The 17,099-nt window shown below is 47.4% G+C and overlaps 1 protein-coding gene across 1 annotated transcript in view; it reads right to left on the reverse strand.

The window, feature by feature from the left end:
• Nucleotides 1-17,099, reverse strand: part of LOC135056945 (uncharacterized) — a 904,883-nt gene that overhangs the window by 555,814 nt on the left and 331,970 nt on the right. The gene's annotated exons all lie outside the window — the stretch shown is intronic.

The following is a 17,099-nucleotide window of genomic DNA, read 5'->3' on the forward strand; positions in this document are numbered from 1 at the left end:
GCAATTGCTGTTCTGGAATGGTGGAGAAATGGTGAAACACGAACCAGAAATTATTTCTTGGTGGTTAGAAAAAAAATTAAAACTACTTTCTTTTCACTTTTTTGCAATTTATTGAAACCTAATTATTTTGTCAAAAAGCAAGCTAATTATATTTTCTGGGGGTAAAAATATTGTGTGGGTCTCTACATCAGCACCTAATGAGCTGGCTAATTAGCTTCTATAAAAACTATTCCCCTCTGATCCCTCCTAACTCAGTGCTGAAGGAGCAGGTTTCTCCCCTGTTCTCCATAGATGTCCAGGTTGGGTATGTGTGTCAGTGCTGAAGGAGCAGGTATCTCCCCTCTTCTCCATAGATGCCCAGGTTGGGTATGTGTGTCAGTGCTGAAGGAGCAGGTATCTCCCCTCTTCTCCATAGATGCCCAGGTTGGGTATGTGTGTCAGTGCGGTGTCTCTCCTTACTGGTCACAGGCTCTCTAAAGAGCAGATACTGGTGGCTGAGAAGGCGCTGTTTTCACACAGTTCCGGACAGATTCTGAGGTTTCAGAAGCAGGGATGAAGGCGGGAGGCACTGCGGTAACATCCCCAGGAGTGAGGGACAAGCCGGGTGCCCGCACTCTGCCAGCAGCAAAGGGTAATTGGTACCCTAGTAGAGTGGGTAACACACTAAGATAGGTCATCTGACCAGCTGGAACAACACTGCCAGAGCTGCATTAACCTACAGCCACCCACACTGGATATGCCCAATCTCATCTGATCTTGGAAACTATGCAGTGTTGGGCCTGGTTAGTACTTGGATGGGAGAACACCTGGGAAAACCATGTGCAAATACTTTTGACTAATGGGATCATTGTAGGCTACTTGATCAGAGGTATGTGCGAGAAGCATTGTGGATGTTAGGAAGGTTCCTAAATCTACTCTGTCATTAATGCATGAGAGAAGAACGTTCACTGCAGGAATGCACCCCCCCCCTAGCCCCCCAAACTGCACCCCAGGGACCAGAGAGTGGTAACCAGGGAGCTGCAAACAGGGGTCTTCCCATGCATACCATTGCACATGAGTTCCACATGGCCACTAATGTGCCGGTTTCCACAAGAACACTTCGTAGGGAGGCCCATGCAACTCTAATCACAAAGAAGAATGCAGCCCAGCGCTTATGACCAGCGCTTATGATGGTGGTAAGACTGCAAAAACTGGACAATGGACCAATGGCGGCGAGTGTTATGGGGCGATGATCACAGTTTCCACTTTTCAGATCAGATGGACGTGTTTGAGTTTGGCGTCTGCCAGGAGAAGGTCTGATACCAGAGTGTACAGTACCTACAGTAAAGCATGGAGGTGGTGGTGTTACGCTGTGGGGCTGTGTCAGCTGGTTTGGCATGGGTCCACTAGTTTCCAAGAAGTAAAGAAAGAGATACGCCCAGGCACTATTATTTTCACTAATTAGCCAATAATATAATGATAAATCAAGCAGCAAAATATTACCCTCCTATATGCTTGTGAATATATATTCCATATACTGGCTACATGACCTGTATATAACAAACTGAAAAAAACCCGAAACATTTTTTGAGAGTTTTGCGCTAGTCGTAAAAACACTCTGGAGTCTGATATGTGAATAAAGCATCCGCACTAGATGTTATACCTCATACTGTACGTTCTTTTATTTATCAATGGCATGAATATTCATTATAAAAATATCACATGAACAACCGCTTATTCACAATACCAATAAAAGCAGACCTATAAGAAACATCACACATATATAACATACTGACCCTTGGTCCTAAATGAACTTTCCTACTAAAGGTGGATTTTGTATATTAGCTCTTATAAGACACTTCCACGGGATTATACACAGTCCTTGTGTTGATAAACTTCCAGAAAATAACTGGTTAAATCACAATGTCCTGATGCATTTGCTTTCTTTCCTTTGTATATTAAATGGAGTTATCATGGCATGACGCACCTGGGGTCTGTATTGGATTCCAGGCTTCAGAGAGTTTTGCTACCTCTGAACAAAATATCGACAATACAGACGTATTCAGGAGCTACTGCAGAATTGAAGGGAATCCATTCACGCAGCAATGTGAGTGATAGGATCAATGGTGTCCACATTCAATATGGTGGAGTATGCTCCATTCCACTCCAGGCCTCTACAACATCTGATCCTTTCCAAATGGAATGGTTTTCTTCAGACAATAAAAACACAGACTATGGTCCTTCCTCTGGAAGTAAGGAGGTCATTATCCTGGTGGCTACAAACATCCCATCTGGACAAAGGGAGACCCTTTTGTATATATTGGGAAGTTCTGACAATGGATGCCAGTCTTCAGGGTGGGGGAGCAGTGTCAGGAAGAAGTTCTTTCCAGGGGCAGTGGACCAAGGAAGAAAGTGGCCTGCCGTACACAGTACACAGTAACATAAGGGGTAATTCAGAGTTGATCGCAGCAGTTAATTTGTTAGTAGTTGGGAAAAACCATGGGGGTCATTCCGAGTTGTTCGCTCATTGTAGATTTTTGCAACCGAGCGATTAGGTGGAAAATGCGCATGGTACACAGCGCGCCTGCGCCAAGTTATTTAACACAAAACTTTGCTATTTTACTCACGGCATAACGAAGCTTTTCCATCGCTCTGCTGATCGTAGTGTGATTGACAGGAAGTGGGTGTTTCTGGGCGGAAGCGGACCGTTTTATGGGAGTGTGCAGACAAACGCAGGCGTGCCAGCAGAAAATGCAGGAGTGTCTGGAGAAACGGGGGAGTGGCTGGACGAACGCTGGGCGTGTTTGTGACGTCAAACCAGGAAAGAAAAGGACTGAGCTTATCGCAATGGAGGAGTAAGTCTGGAGCTACTCAGAAACTGCGGAGAAATCGGTACGAGAAAATTTGCTAAGGTTTCGTTAGCAAATCTGCTAAGCTAAGATACACTTCCAGTAGGCGGTGGCTTAGTGTGTGCAATGCTGCTAAATATGCTACACAATAACATAGTACACAGTAATATAGTGCACAGTAACATAGGCCCTCATTCCGAGTTGATCGCTTGCTAGCTGCTTTTAGTTCCTGATTTGACGTAACAAACACGCCCAGCGTTCTCCCAGCCACGCCTGCGTTTCTACAGGCACACCTGAGTTTACATCTGTGACGCCTGCGTTTTTCCCAACACTCCCCGAAAACGGCCAGTTTCCACCCAGAAACACCCACTTCCTGTCAATCACTCTGTGGCGTTTACAGCGACTGAAAAGCTTAGTTCGGACATGAGTAAAAGTACTAAGAATGTAGTAAAAGATCGCCGTGCGTGCGCATTGCGGCCCATACGCATGCACAGAAATGCTGATTTCTGCCTTAGTAGCTTAAATGCAAAAATCGGCATCTAGCGATCAACTCGAAATGACCCCCGAAACACAGTGACATAGTAACATAGGGGGTAATTCCAAGTTGACCGCAGCAGGAAATTGTTTTAGCAGTTGGGCAAAACCATGTGCACTGCAGGGGGGCAGATATAACATTTGCAGAGAGAATTAGATTTGGGTGGGAAGGAGTGGGTGCTAGAATGGGAGCCACCCAGCTTAAAGATGGCTGTCCAGTTAGCCGACAAGTATGTGGCAATTCGGCCACAGGGGCAGAAGCGCCCAGCCAGCAGCCAACTCCTAAAGACTACCACCAGGGGGACACCACTCTTCAGCTCATCACCCCCCAAAGCAAGCATCTTTCAACCCGGGTGCTCTTGGCCAGCAACCGCAACCCCGGTGGCCCTGCAAATGATCAGAGATCATCGGTGCCGTGACTGGAGAAGAAGTGCTACGGCTCCACTTCCCGTCAGTCTGATGGAGTGTAGCGAGAAACAGGTGCACTCTGCGGAGAGAGTCACCTGTATGACCAAACAGCCCCTACACAATATGTGGAGGCATCTGCAGCCGGTCTATGTGGGACCCCTGCAGGGGGAAGGCCTAAGAGACTCTGGGGCCTCAATAACTGTTGTGAGCCCCCACCTTATGGATCCTCATAGATCCTGCTGCAGTATTGCAGGGTCGCACTGCCAAGGTCACCCTGGCAGATGGAACAGAGAAAGAGGTTTCCATGGCAAGAGTCTACCTGGACTGGGGAGCTGGACCAGAGTTGCGAGAAGTTGGCCGTCACTGATGGTCTCCCAACTGATGTGGTCATAGGAAATTATCTGGGTGGTGTCAGTTCCGGGTGTTTTTGTGAATCTGTTAACCCGGGACCAACCACAGGTGTAGGTGCTGGGGTATGAAGAAAGCAGGGAGGACGAAGAAAGTGCCGTTTCATATATTTATTAAAAATAACAATTCAGTAAAGAGTTAAATGACAAGTTGTTAATCATCATATTATACTGAAGTATTGCAGGAATGGCAGAAATAATATGCAGGATAAATCTCAAAGACAAATAAAAGAAATGTTCATGGTACTGTATATAAAACAAGCTGATGAATAAATGTTGAATTGTCCAAATATAAACAAGCTTTGATGCTGAACTGCAGAATGTGTTTAACTTTTTAATGCAGACATGAAGAAATAACTGTAAGGATTTGCAATGAAGTTTTGAGAGTTAACTGAGAAGCTGTGAAGAATTATCCTTGTAATGGTAACATAGAAAATAAAAGTACTGAATTGGGTTACTTGCGGGTTCCGGAGATCACTGTGAAACTGTAGCAGATGACAAGGTGGTGAACGGGTTAAATGCAGAGTAGAACAAACGAACAGCTGAGGGTAATGGAATCCTCCAAACTTTGTATGGTTGAAAGCAGACAGACAAGGTAACCTCATGCAGGACTCTGGGAATCCAACTATTTCCAGTAGGTGTGCAATTAACTGACAGCACAGCGGAGAGCCGGTGGATCTTTAGCAGTGAAGGCTGCAGACAGACCTCTGGGAACGGAGGCGATATCTGGACCACGGGAATCACACAGGAATGCACGGAGAGAGCTCAGAGCTTAGAGCACAGCGTTGATACAACAAAGCACTGGCCCAGAGTAACATAATCCCAGCCTACTTAAAGGCAGCACACGCACGGGATTGGCTTACCCCTGCCCACAGGTGTTTTCACAAGTGCTCTGTATTACCTATTTGGTCTCCAACATGGCCACCTCCTATACAGCAGACACACCGCAGTGCCTTAGGCCATTTGGTCCCCGCACTCCCAGTTCCCAGACTCTGCATTACCTGTGCCACTGATCACGCCGCGTCCCTACCCGGGCGCACAGCACCGCGAGCAACCGCACTGGCAACGGATGAACCCCAGAACCCGCAGAGGTGAGAGACCGGTTCGTGACAGTACCCCCTCTTCTAAGGGTGGTCTCCGAACACCTTTGAACCTTATCAGGATTTTTGGAGAAGTATTTCTGTACCAGTCTTGGAGCATGAATATCTTCAGAGAAAACCCAGGATCTCTCCTCCGGACCGTAACCCTTACAGTCGACCAGAAACTGTAAACGTCCATATTGGGAACGTGAGTCCACAAGCTCTTTAACTTCAAATTCCTCATTCTGCAAAGAGTGAACTTTAGGAGATTTGGACTGGGTAGTACGGAACTTATTGAGAATCAAAGGCTTCAGTAAAGATGTATGAAAGGCGTTAGGAATTCTCAAAGACGGTGGCAACTTGACTTTGTATGACACAGGGTTGAGTACTTTTACAATGGGAAATGGACCAATAAACTTGGGAGCAAATTTTTTAGAAGGAACTTTGTACCTGATATTGCGCGTAGAAATCCAAACTTGGTCTCCCACCTTGTAATTCGGTACAGCTTTACGTTTTCTATCTGCAAAAGATTTATAACGAGCGGAAGTTTTGACCAACGACTTACGCACACAACTCCAGATTCTAGATAGACGTTGAAGCTCTTAATCTGCTGCTGGAACCTCTAGGGCTGGCAATGGATGGAACTCTGGCACACGAGGATGAAAGCCAAAGTTAATATAAAAGGGCGTAGATTCAGAAGACGAATGGAAGAGATTATTATGAGCAAATTCTGCCAATGGAAGGTAGTCAACCCAGTCATCCTGTGAGGACGATATATATAGCCGGAGGAATGTTTCAAGGTCTTGGTTTACTCTCTCAGTTTGTCCATCTGCCTGAGGATGATATGCAGAAGAAAAGTTCAACTTGACATTTAAAGATGAACAAAGCGACCTCCAAAACTTGGCCACAAACTGTGTTCCCCGATCAGAGATGATCTCTCGAGGAAGGCCATGCAACTTGAAGATTTCAGAGATGAACAATCTGGCTAATAAAGGGGCTGATGGTAACCCAGTTAATGGAATGAAATGTAATGTGCCATTTTCGAAAATCGATCCATTATCACCCAAATGGTATTTCGCCCTTTTGATGGAGGTAGATCGGTCACGAAATCCATTGAGATATGAGTCCATGGTTGTTTGGGTATGGAGAATGGATGTAATAAACCTGGTGGAGAACTTCTTGGACTCTTATGTTGGACACATTTAGGACATGCTGCTATAAACTCTTGGACATCGGCTTTGAGACGTGGCCACCAATAAGACTGTTGAATAAATTTGAGAGTCTTTAGAACCCCAGGATGACCCATGAAGGAAGAGGAGTGAGCCCAGGTAAGCAGCCGTTTTCGAAGACTTGTGGCGACAAAGGTCTTGCCAAGCGGAGGAACTGGAGAGGTTCGAGTCATTAAAAAGGACGTAGGATTCACAATGGCTTGATTCGTGGTAGCATCATTTAATTCAGAAGAAGCAAAGGACCGGGAAAGGGCATCTGCCTTTTTGTTCTGAGACCCTGGACGATAGGTGAGCTTGAAATTAAATCGTGTGAAGAAAAGCGCCCATCGAGCTTGTCGTGGATTCAAGCACTGAGCTGACTGCAGATATAGAAGATTCTTATGATCAGTATAAACTGTAATACGATGTTGTGCTCCTTCTAGAAGGTATCTCCACTCCTCAAATGCCAACTTGATGGCAAGTAATTCTTGCTCACCGATTGCATAATTACGTTCGGCCGGGAGGAACTTACGGGAGAAATATCCGCAGGGATGGACCTTTTTATCTTCAAAGACTTGTGACAACACAGCTCCAACTGCTTCTGTAGATGCATCCACCTCTAGTAGAAAGGGACGATTCAAATCAGGCTGTCGAAGAATAGGGGCCAACACAAAGGCTTGCCTTAAATCAGAGAAGGCTTTGTTTGCTTCAGAAGACCAGTTCGTAGGATTTGCTCCCTTGCGAGTTAGGGCTGTGATGGGAGCAGCTAACGTAGAATAATTCTTAATGAATCTCCTATAGAAATTAGCAAAGCCAAGAAATCGCTGAATCCCCTTGAGAGTTGTAGGAGTGGACCAATCTCGGATAGCTTGTACCTTACCGGGATCCATACATAGCACTGATCCAGAAATGATGTAACCAAGGAACGGTATGGAAGATACTTCAAAAGTGCACTTCTCTAACTTACAATAAAGTTGATTTTTTTCTCAGACGTGTCAGTACCTCTTTAACTTGGTGACGGTGAGACTTTAGATCCTTAGAGAATATTAGGATATCATCTAGGTACACTACTAGACACTTGTAGAGAAGATCACGAAAAAGTTAATTCACATAGCTTTGAAAAACTGCAGGTGCATTACAAAGACCAAAAGGCATTACAAGGTATTCGTAATGCCCATCCCGGGTATTAAAAGCAGTCTTCCACTTGTCCCCTGCCCGGATGCGGATTAAATTGTAGGCCCCTCGGAGATCCAGTTTTGTAAACACAGTAGCTCCCTTTACCCGGTCAAATTATTCTGGAATTAAGGGTAATGGATACTTGTTTTTCACAGTGATCTCATTGAGTCCACGGTAATCTATGCATGGTCGTAACCCACCGTCCTTCTTCTTAACTAAAAAGAATCCGGCTCCTGCAGGTGAAGAAGATGGTCTGATAAATCCTTTGGTTAGATTTTCCTGTATATAATCAGACATAGCTTGCGTCTCTGGGATGGATAGCGGATAAATTCGTCCCCTAGGAGGTGTTTTACCCGGAACCAGGACAATTGGGCAGTCCCATTCGCGATGAGGAGGTAGAGAGTCTGCTGCTTGTTTACTGAAAACATCCGCAAAGGATTGATACACCGGAGGTAGGTCGGGAAGGCTAATTGACCGGAGAGGTACATTTGAGGCTAAACAGTCCTTGGTACAAGATTTACCCCATGAAAGGACTTCCATGGTTTGCCAATTAAGTTGAGGATTATGTTTCTGCAGCCAAGGTAAACCAAGTATCACATCTTGAGAGGCTTTGGGAATCACGTAGAAGGAGAGGTATTCGGAATGGAGCACACCAACTTTCATCTTGAGACATACGGTTCGATGAGTAATTATACCATCTGGAATTCGACTTCCATCCACTGCTGTAACGGCAACTGCTGCTTCCAGAGGCATGGTTTGAACTTTAGACCGTATGACAAAGGCTGAGGAGATGAAGTTCTCGGCTGCCCCGGAATCTAGGAGAGCTGAAACTTTCACTGTAGAACTTGGAACTTCTAATTGAATAGACAAGGTCGGCTCTTTCCCAGAACGTGATTCTAAAGTAACTCCTAGCTTAACCTCCTTGAATAAGCTAGGAGCGAGAGTTTTCCAGGCCGGAGTTTGCAGGATTTAACCAAATGTTCGGAGGACCCACAGTACATGCAGAGGTTACCCTGTCGACGACGAAGTCGTTATTCCTCTGTGAGGCGAGAGCGCCCAATCTGCATAGGTTCTTCTGTTGTTACCGGCGACTGTGATGAAGAATCTTGTCGAGGCCTAGGATGATAACGTGGACTGGATCGCTCTGTCCTGGATTTCTCTAAACATCGCTCTCTGTAGCGTAGGTCAAGTTTGTTTCAGAGAGAAATCAATTCATCCAGTTTAGTAGGCACATCCCGGATGGTTAAATCATCCTTGATTTTCTCTGAAAGTCCATTCCAAAACGCGGCGATCAAGGCTTCCTCATCCCAATTTACCTCTGAAGACAACGTGTGAAACTGAATAATATATTGACTGACAGGACGTAAACCTTGACGTAGATGGAGAATCTCCAAAGATGCTGAGGTGGTTCTGCCTGGTTCGTCAAAGATTCTCCGGAAGGATGATACGAACTCCTTGTAATTAGAGAGGATAGGATCACCTCTTTCCCATAATGGTGATGCCCACTCCAGAGCCTGACCGGAGAGGAGGGCAATAATATATGCAACCTTAGAACGAGCTTATGGGAAACTGGCGGACAACAGTTCGAACTGGATCTCGCATTGATTCAGGAATCCTCTGCAAAGTTTTGGAGTTCCGTCAAACTTACTCGGAGAGGGTAACTGCAAGCAGGACGTAGGCAGCGTCACAGGAGAAACTGTAGTGGTAACTGGGACAACCGGAGTTGGAATCTGGACTTGAGACGTTTTAATAGCCGTATGAAGAGTCTCTAAACGGTCTGCCATAGTTTGCATAAACCACTATTTGTGTCTGTATAGACTCCTGGTTTTCCAGACGGGAAAGGATATCTGACGTTGCACCGCCTCCTGCAAATTTGTCACTTGACGGATCCATGTGGCCAGTGCTTACTGTCAGGTCCGGGTGTTTTTGTGAATCCTCAATAACTGTTGTGAGCCCCCACCTTATGGATCCTCATAGATCCTGCTGCAGTATTGCAGGGTCGCACTGCCAAGGTCACCCTGGCAGATGGAACAGAGAAAGAGGTTTCCATGGCAAGAGTCTACCTGGACTGGGGAGCTGGACCAGAGTTGCGAGAAGTTGGCCGTCACTGATGGTCTCCCAACTGATGTGGTCATAGGAAATTATCTGGGTGGTGTCAGTTTCGGGTGTTTTTGTGAATCTGTTAACCCGGGACCAACCACAGGTGTAGGTGCTGGGGTATGAAGAAAGCAGGGAGGACGAAGAAAGTTCCGTTTCATATATTTATTAAAAATAACAATTCAGTAAAGAGTTAAATGACAAGTTGTTAATCATCATATTATACTGAAGTATTGCAGGAATGGCAGAAATAATATGCAGGATAAATCTCAAAGACAAATAAAAGAAATGTTCATGGTACTGTATATAAAACAAGCTGATGAATAAATGTTGAATTGTCCAAATATAAACAAGCTTTGATGCTGAACTGCAGAATGTGTTAAACTGGTTAATGCAGACATGAAGAAATAACTGTAAGGATTTGCAATGAAGTTTTGAGAGTTAACTGAGAAGCTGTGAAGAATTATCCTTGTAATGGTAACATAGAAAATAAAAGTACTGAATTGGGTTACTTGCGGGTTCCGGAGATCACTGTGAAAACTGTAGCAGATGACAAGCTGGTGAACGGGTTAAATGCAGAGTAGAACAAACGAACAGCTGAGGGTAATGGAATCCTCCAAACTTTGTATGGTTGAAAGCAGACAGACAAGGTAACCTCATGTAGGACTCTGGGAATCCAACTATTTCCAGTAGGTGTGCAATTAACTGACAGCACAGCGGAGAGCCGGTGGATCTTTAGCAGTGAAGGCTGTAGACGGACCTCTGGGAACGGAGGCGATATCTGGACCACGGGAATCACACAGGAATGCACGGAGAGAGCTCAGAGCTAGAGCACAGCATTGATACAACAAAGCACTGACCCAGAGTAACATAATCCCAGCCTACTTAAAGGCAGCACACGCACGGGATTGGCTTACACCTGCCCACAGGTGTTTTCACAAGTGCTCTGTATTACCTATTTGGTCTCCAACATGGCCACCTCCTATACAGCAGACACACCGCAGTGCCTTAGGCCATTTGGTCCCCGCACTCCCAGTTCCCAGACTCTGCATTACCTGTGCCACTGATCACGCCGCGTCCCCACACGGGCGCACAGCACCGCGAGCAACCGCACTGGCAACGGATGAACTCCAGAACCCGCAGAGGTGAGAGACCGGTTCGTGACAGGTGGTGGGATCGTCACCACATGTGCTAGCGCCATTCCCCGGAGTCAAGTTCCACAACCACCGTTGACATCAGCTACTCCAGCACAACACAGCCCATAGGAAAAGATTACAGCTGCTAGACAACTGCCAGCACAGCCAACCACAGCATCAACCAGCCCAGAGGAAAAGATTACAGCGGCTAGATCGGTACATCGACCCTGCATGCCTTTTGCCTCTGTTATGCCTACGTCGCCTAGCAACGCAGAGGATGTTGGTTCCAGCTTGTTTGATCCTGTGGGGGTGCCCAATGATGCTCCTGACCCAAGTGGTTTGCCAACTCCGGCGGTGAGTGTGAGAAACCACATTGACTTTTCCGTGACTGACCCCTTCCAGACTGACCTTAGTAGTCCCCACCTAGATCCCCCTGTAGAGTGTCAAAATTTAGGAGAGATTGAGGGCCCCAAGCAGGAGTTTAGGGAGGCTCAACTCTCTGACCCATCCCTGAAAGGCATGAGGCGCCACTCTGGCAGCGGCCCTGACAGGGTTGGGGCAGGAAGTTTAACCTGGCGGGAAGGGTTAAGGTACAGGGTAGACAGGAAAGTGGGAGGGGATGGACCAGATAGGGAACGTGTCCAGCTGGTCCCCCCAGGGAACTTTCCTGCACAATCTGTGTCGGTTGCCAGCGAAACCACTTTGGACAGCCACTCAGCGATAGACTGTGCCCTGAAGTGCCTGACACAGAGCTTACCCTGGTCTGAAATGTCAGATTACGCCTAGACCAACTGTAAGGCTGGTGCCATGCGTTGGCAGATAGGGCACTCCAGCGGTTGTGTAGTCTCTGGGCCTCTGGCCTAAGGAGAACCATTACAGCAAGTTGCTGTGGACATAGCAGGTCCCCTGCCTGTGCGCAGTAGATCGGGGAGGACATGCAGCATCCCTGTAGTGGATGCCACACACGATCCAGAGGCTGGTGCTCTGGCCGCCATCACTGTGGCACAGGTAGTGGATGAGGAGGAAAGAGCAGACCTAGGTGACAGGGTAGGTTTCCCAAGTCATAGGTCGACAGAGGAGGATTGGAGTGCAGGTCTGACAGTTAGGGCAGACCGTTGCCAGATAGGGATGACGGAGGTGCAGTGCCTGGGGCACCATGTGGGAGGAGATAGGGGTAGGCCCAAGGCAGAGGCAACCAAAGGCTGTCCCTGGCCCACATCACCCAGACTGGTACTGACCTTAGAACTTGTAAGGCCCTACCGACACGTCACCGACTTTAGTTCTGTAGTGAACCCCCTTACAGAGATGACTAGGAAGGGCATCCCCAAGTCAGTGGACATTGCACCCGCTTGTGAGTTGGCATTCCAGTCATTGGAGGAGGCTCTGGTACCCGCTCCAGTGCTGATGGTGCACATTCTTGACCTGGATGTTGAGGTACAAACCACTGTGCCACTGCACGGACTGGGAGCAGTACTGAGCCAGAAAGAGCCATATGGGCAGGAGCACCCTGTGGCCTGTTTGAGCAGAATACTGCTATGGTGGGAGGTGGGGCATGCCACAATTGGGACACCTTGGGTGGCACTTGTGTGTACACTGGACCAGTTTTTACTCTGCTTGTGTAACTGGCCCCCTACAGTGGTGACTTTCCACCCACCTGTTAGGTGTCTGCAACCTACCTTGGGGAAATCGGACAGACTTTTGTGGTGGAGCCTTGAACTTGCACTTCAGGTGGACTACTTGAACATTGTGCACCCACGAAGAGAGGCCCACTGCACTATGGATGAACTTTCTAGGCTGGAGCCTACACCCCCAGGTAGCGTCCTCTTCAACCCAAGAGACTGCGGGACCAGGAGTCAAATCGTTGGGACATGGCTCCCTGGTTTCCCGCTTGAATTGGGTTGGAGGAGTGTGGCCGGACAGCCCTGGTGGCCACATGGACAATGGCAGCCGTGGCACTGAAGGGGATAAACCCTAGTGCCCGGCGCCATTAGGAGGACAGTGGGCGCTTGGTGCCACTTTTAAACTGTGCACTGGCGATAGGCGCCATCTTTAAATGTATTGTGGGTGCTAGGCTCTGGGTATTTAAAAATATGTTTAATACTGTGTTTTCACCATGGTATATTTAATGCTCTAGGCACAGTTGTAGGATTGCACATTTACAATGCAGCAAATGCCAGCACTTAGAAGGAATGTGTAAGCTGTGTTGATTTTAAAATGCATTTACGTTTGAGGATAAATGGCCTTGGAAGCGTCTCACCTAGGAATTGAGATGCTGATGTCCCTGGCACCTGGAAAGGGGTCTGTGGACAAGCCATTTCTGTGAGATTGAGATGTGTCGGCACATACAGAGCAGAACTGTGGTTTCAAACGCCACGGCAGGTTAGGAGTTTGGTAGTGGCATCATAAACCCGCCCACGGCGCAGTGGGTGGAGTCAGTAACAGGCAGTTACCGACGGTAAGCGGGAATCCCCTATGTTGTCAAGTCCCGAATTACCTAAACATCCATTCTGTGTACTGGGGACAAGACGCGAAAGCGGTGAGGGCTTTCGTACTGGACCATCCGGTCACAATTACAGATTGACAAAGGCAACACATGGCTTGACACCTGTTGTCCAGATTTGTGGAGAAATAATTCCACACCAAAGAGGTGGCTTTTTTGGTATTTTGCCCAGGCATGACAATGGCCTTTCTCATCCCATGGACAACAACTGTCTCCACTGGTGTCTTATTCAAACCAACCACATCACCATCAGAATCCTTATCGTCAACTTCCTCCTCAGAGCTACACCAATATCCTGCTCATCCCGGTGTACGTCTACAGTGACATCCTCAATCTCAATATCAGCAAATGGACTGGCGGTGCTCCTCCCCGTACTTGCAGGGGGTGTGCAAATGGCGGTAGGAGCCTTCTCTTTCCATACAGTCTTGGGAAGGTCAGGCCTAGACATAGCAACCACGGACACACTTGGACTCTCCTTGGGGATTTGTGATATCTCTGAATGCATAGTTGTTTTTTTCTTGTACTTTAACAAGCTTCATTTTTTTTATATTTTTCGAGAGGGAGAAGGGCTTCCATCCTCATGAGAAGCTGAACCACCAGTCATGAACATTAGCCTTTCCTTGCCACTTCGTGTTGTGAATGGCATATTGCCAATTTTACGTTTCTCATCAGATCATTTCTAATTTTTTCTGATTATTAATTTTTGCTACTTGGATTTTACATGCCCTCTATGACATTGGGCATTGGATTTAGCAGACAACATTGATGGAATTGCATCGTCAATGTCAGCTTCAGCACTAGCCCTGGGAACTGGAAGTGGTTCCTGATCTTCCACTATTTTTTCTCCAAATTGTTGTTCTCCATTTCACAGGACAGAACCCCTTTATTATTACAGCACACAGGACAGCACCCCTTAACTTTCACAGGGCCCCTGTATTCTTACAGCACACAGAACAGTGCCCCTTTATTTTCACAGCAACCTTGTATTCTTACAGCATACAGGGCCAGTGTAATGTTATTTGAACAGCAACACCTCTATATTTTACAGCATACAGGATTAGTGTGCTTTCATTTTAACAACTACACTACAGAATTTATATAGCATAGAGTGCCAGTGTACTTTTTTTTTCTTTTACATCCTATGGGATACTGGGAATCCATTTAGTACCATGGGGTATAGATGGGTTCACTTGGAGCCATGGGCACTATAGAAGTTTGATAACGTGTGCTGGCTCCTCCCTCTATGCCCCTCCTACCAGACTCAGTTTAGAAAATGTGCCCGACGAAGCCAGTCACATCTCTGGAAGCTCCTGAAGAGTTTTCTGTATTTATCTTAAAAGTTTGCTATTCTCAGGCAGGACTGGTTGGCACCAGCCTGCATGCTTCATGGGACTTAGGGGGGAAGGGACGGCCCAATCCCACTAAGCAGTGGCAAAACTACCGTCAATGCAAGCAGTGCCTTGCACTGGGGCCCGCCACTTTCCAGCGGCCCAAAGCCAGCGCGGCAAGTAATGAGTCAAACTAACTCATTACATGCTGCTGTCCACCGCCCACTGAGGAGCAGAGCGCTGCACCACAGGGGGGGATGAGGAGGGAGGTGGAGGAGGGAGCCACAGCAGCGCAGTGTAATTGGTGCACATCCCAGCATTCACAGCAGCAGAGGACAGCCTATGGTGAAGGAGAAGGACAGCAGCAGCAGCGCCTCCACCAATTATACTGCGCTGCTGCAGCTCCCTCCTCCACCTCCCTCCTCCTCCTTATCCCCTGCCCGGGATCATCATCCACCATCAAGCTGCACCGAGGAGCCTGACTGCCAGCAGAGACAGTAAGTATAATCTTTTCTTTCTTTCTTTCTTTCTTTCTTTCTTTCTTTCTTTCTTTCTTTCTTTCTTTCTATCTATCTATTCTGTCTGTCTGCCACAATGTGTAAAAAGGGGGACTGGCTGCCTTAATGTGTAAAAAGGGGATGCTGTCTGCCATAATGTGTAAAAAGGGGACGCTGTCTGCTGTAATGTGTAAAAAAGGGACGCTGTCTGCCATTATGTGTTAAATAGGAGGCACTGTCTGCCGTAATGTTTAAAAAGGGGACGCTGTCTGGCACAATGTGTGAAAAGGGGACGCTGTCTGCCGTTATGTGTAAAAAAGAGGATGCTGTCTGCCGTAATGTGTAAAAAGGGGATGCTGTATGCCGTTATGTGTAAAAAAGGAGGCGCTGTCTGCCGTAATGTGTAAAAAAGGAGACGCTGTCTGCCGTAATGTGTAAAAAGTGGACGCTGTCTGCCATAATATGTAAAAAGGGGACTCTGCCGTTATGTGTAAAAAGGGGACGCTGTCTGCCGTTATGTGTAAAAAAGGGGGCGCTGTCTGCCGTAATGTGTAAAAAGGGGAATCTGTCCGCTGTAATGTGTAAAATGGACTCTACCTGGTGTAGTGGTGCTACTGTGCAGCGTAATTTGAATAATGGAGACTACTGTGCATCGTTATATGAATTGATATTATTTTGTGGCCACGCCCCTATATTTTGTGCGCGCGCCTACGGCACGCACTGCCCCTGTTTACTATAGAGGGGGGTGGCTCCGATGCCGTTTCTTGCACACAGCGCTAAAATGACTAGTTACAGCACTGTTGCTAGGTATCCATTTCCCTGGCCCTTAGCAGGTCCCCCTCACCAGATCCTCTCCAGGGGTGAGGGGGCGGACTTGGATGGGATGGAGGGGCCAAAGCATTTTTTCGCACCTGGGCCCACCGCTCGCTAGTTACGCCACTGCTACTAAGGTTTAATGGTCCCATTCCCCGCTGACAGGACACTAGCTCCTGAGGAAACTATTCGCAAACCCCACCACGGTGAGCGTACATTCCCGCAGCACGCCGCCACCCCAACAGAGCAAGAAGACAGAAGAGTGGTGAGTACTAAGCCGGCGTCCTGGTTAGCAGGTCGCCGTCCATTATGGCAGAATTAGGGTACGGAGATACACGGCTTCTAACGAGGTGGACTTAGTTTCCAGACTTACTGCACAGTAAGTGTTCACAGTACCCAGACTGGCATTGCAGATTAAAAGACACATAATGGCAGTATAAAGAAGAGCGGGAAGACTGCGCGCCATTGCAGGGGCAGGGCTTCAATATGGGGGTCATTCAGACCCGATCGCATGCTAGCTTTTGCAGCAGTGCGATCGGGTCTGAACTGAGCATGCATATGCTCCGCAATGCGCAGGAGTGTCTGGTAAAACGCAGGCGTGCCAAGCCATTTGGAGGGAGGATTCCTGATGTCAGCTCCTGGCCGGATCATCGCAGCGGCTGAGTAAGTTCTGAGCTGTGCAGAGACACTTTTGTTTGTGCAGCTCTCTGCATAAGCGTTCACACCCCTGCACATCAACTACCCCCTCCCCCTAGGAGGCAACTACCTGATTGCAGCACTGCAAAAGACGCTTGTGTGTAATCAGGTCTGAATTAGGCCCTATGAGCGGAGCCAGCAGCACACAGAGGCTATTTTACCCTACTGCAGCTAACACAGATGCTGACTGCAGGGACGCGTAGCTCCTCCGGAGAGCCTCCAGATTACCTCAGCGGTACCAGGGGGTCATAGCAGGGAGGAGCTTTATATTTGTCTATGATAAAGCTGATTATTTACCTTATAACATTCACTATATATTGGTAAGAAACTTAGTACGCAATTGGTGTATGGGGTACCGTAAGGGTACGTACTTAGCGTAGCAGACGCTTAGC

The sequence above is a fragment of the Pseudophryne corroboree genome, chromosome 3 (assembly GCF_028390025.1).
Source record: "Pseudophryne corroboree isolate aPseCor3 chromosome 3, aPseCor3.hap2, whole genome shotgun sequence".
In the NCBI taxonomy this organism is placed as follows: Eukaryota; Metazoa; Chordata; class Amphibia; order Anura; family Myobatrachidae; genus Pseudophryne; species Pseudophryne corroboree.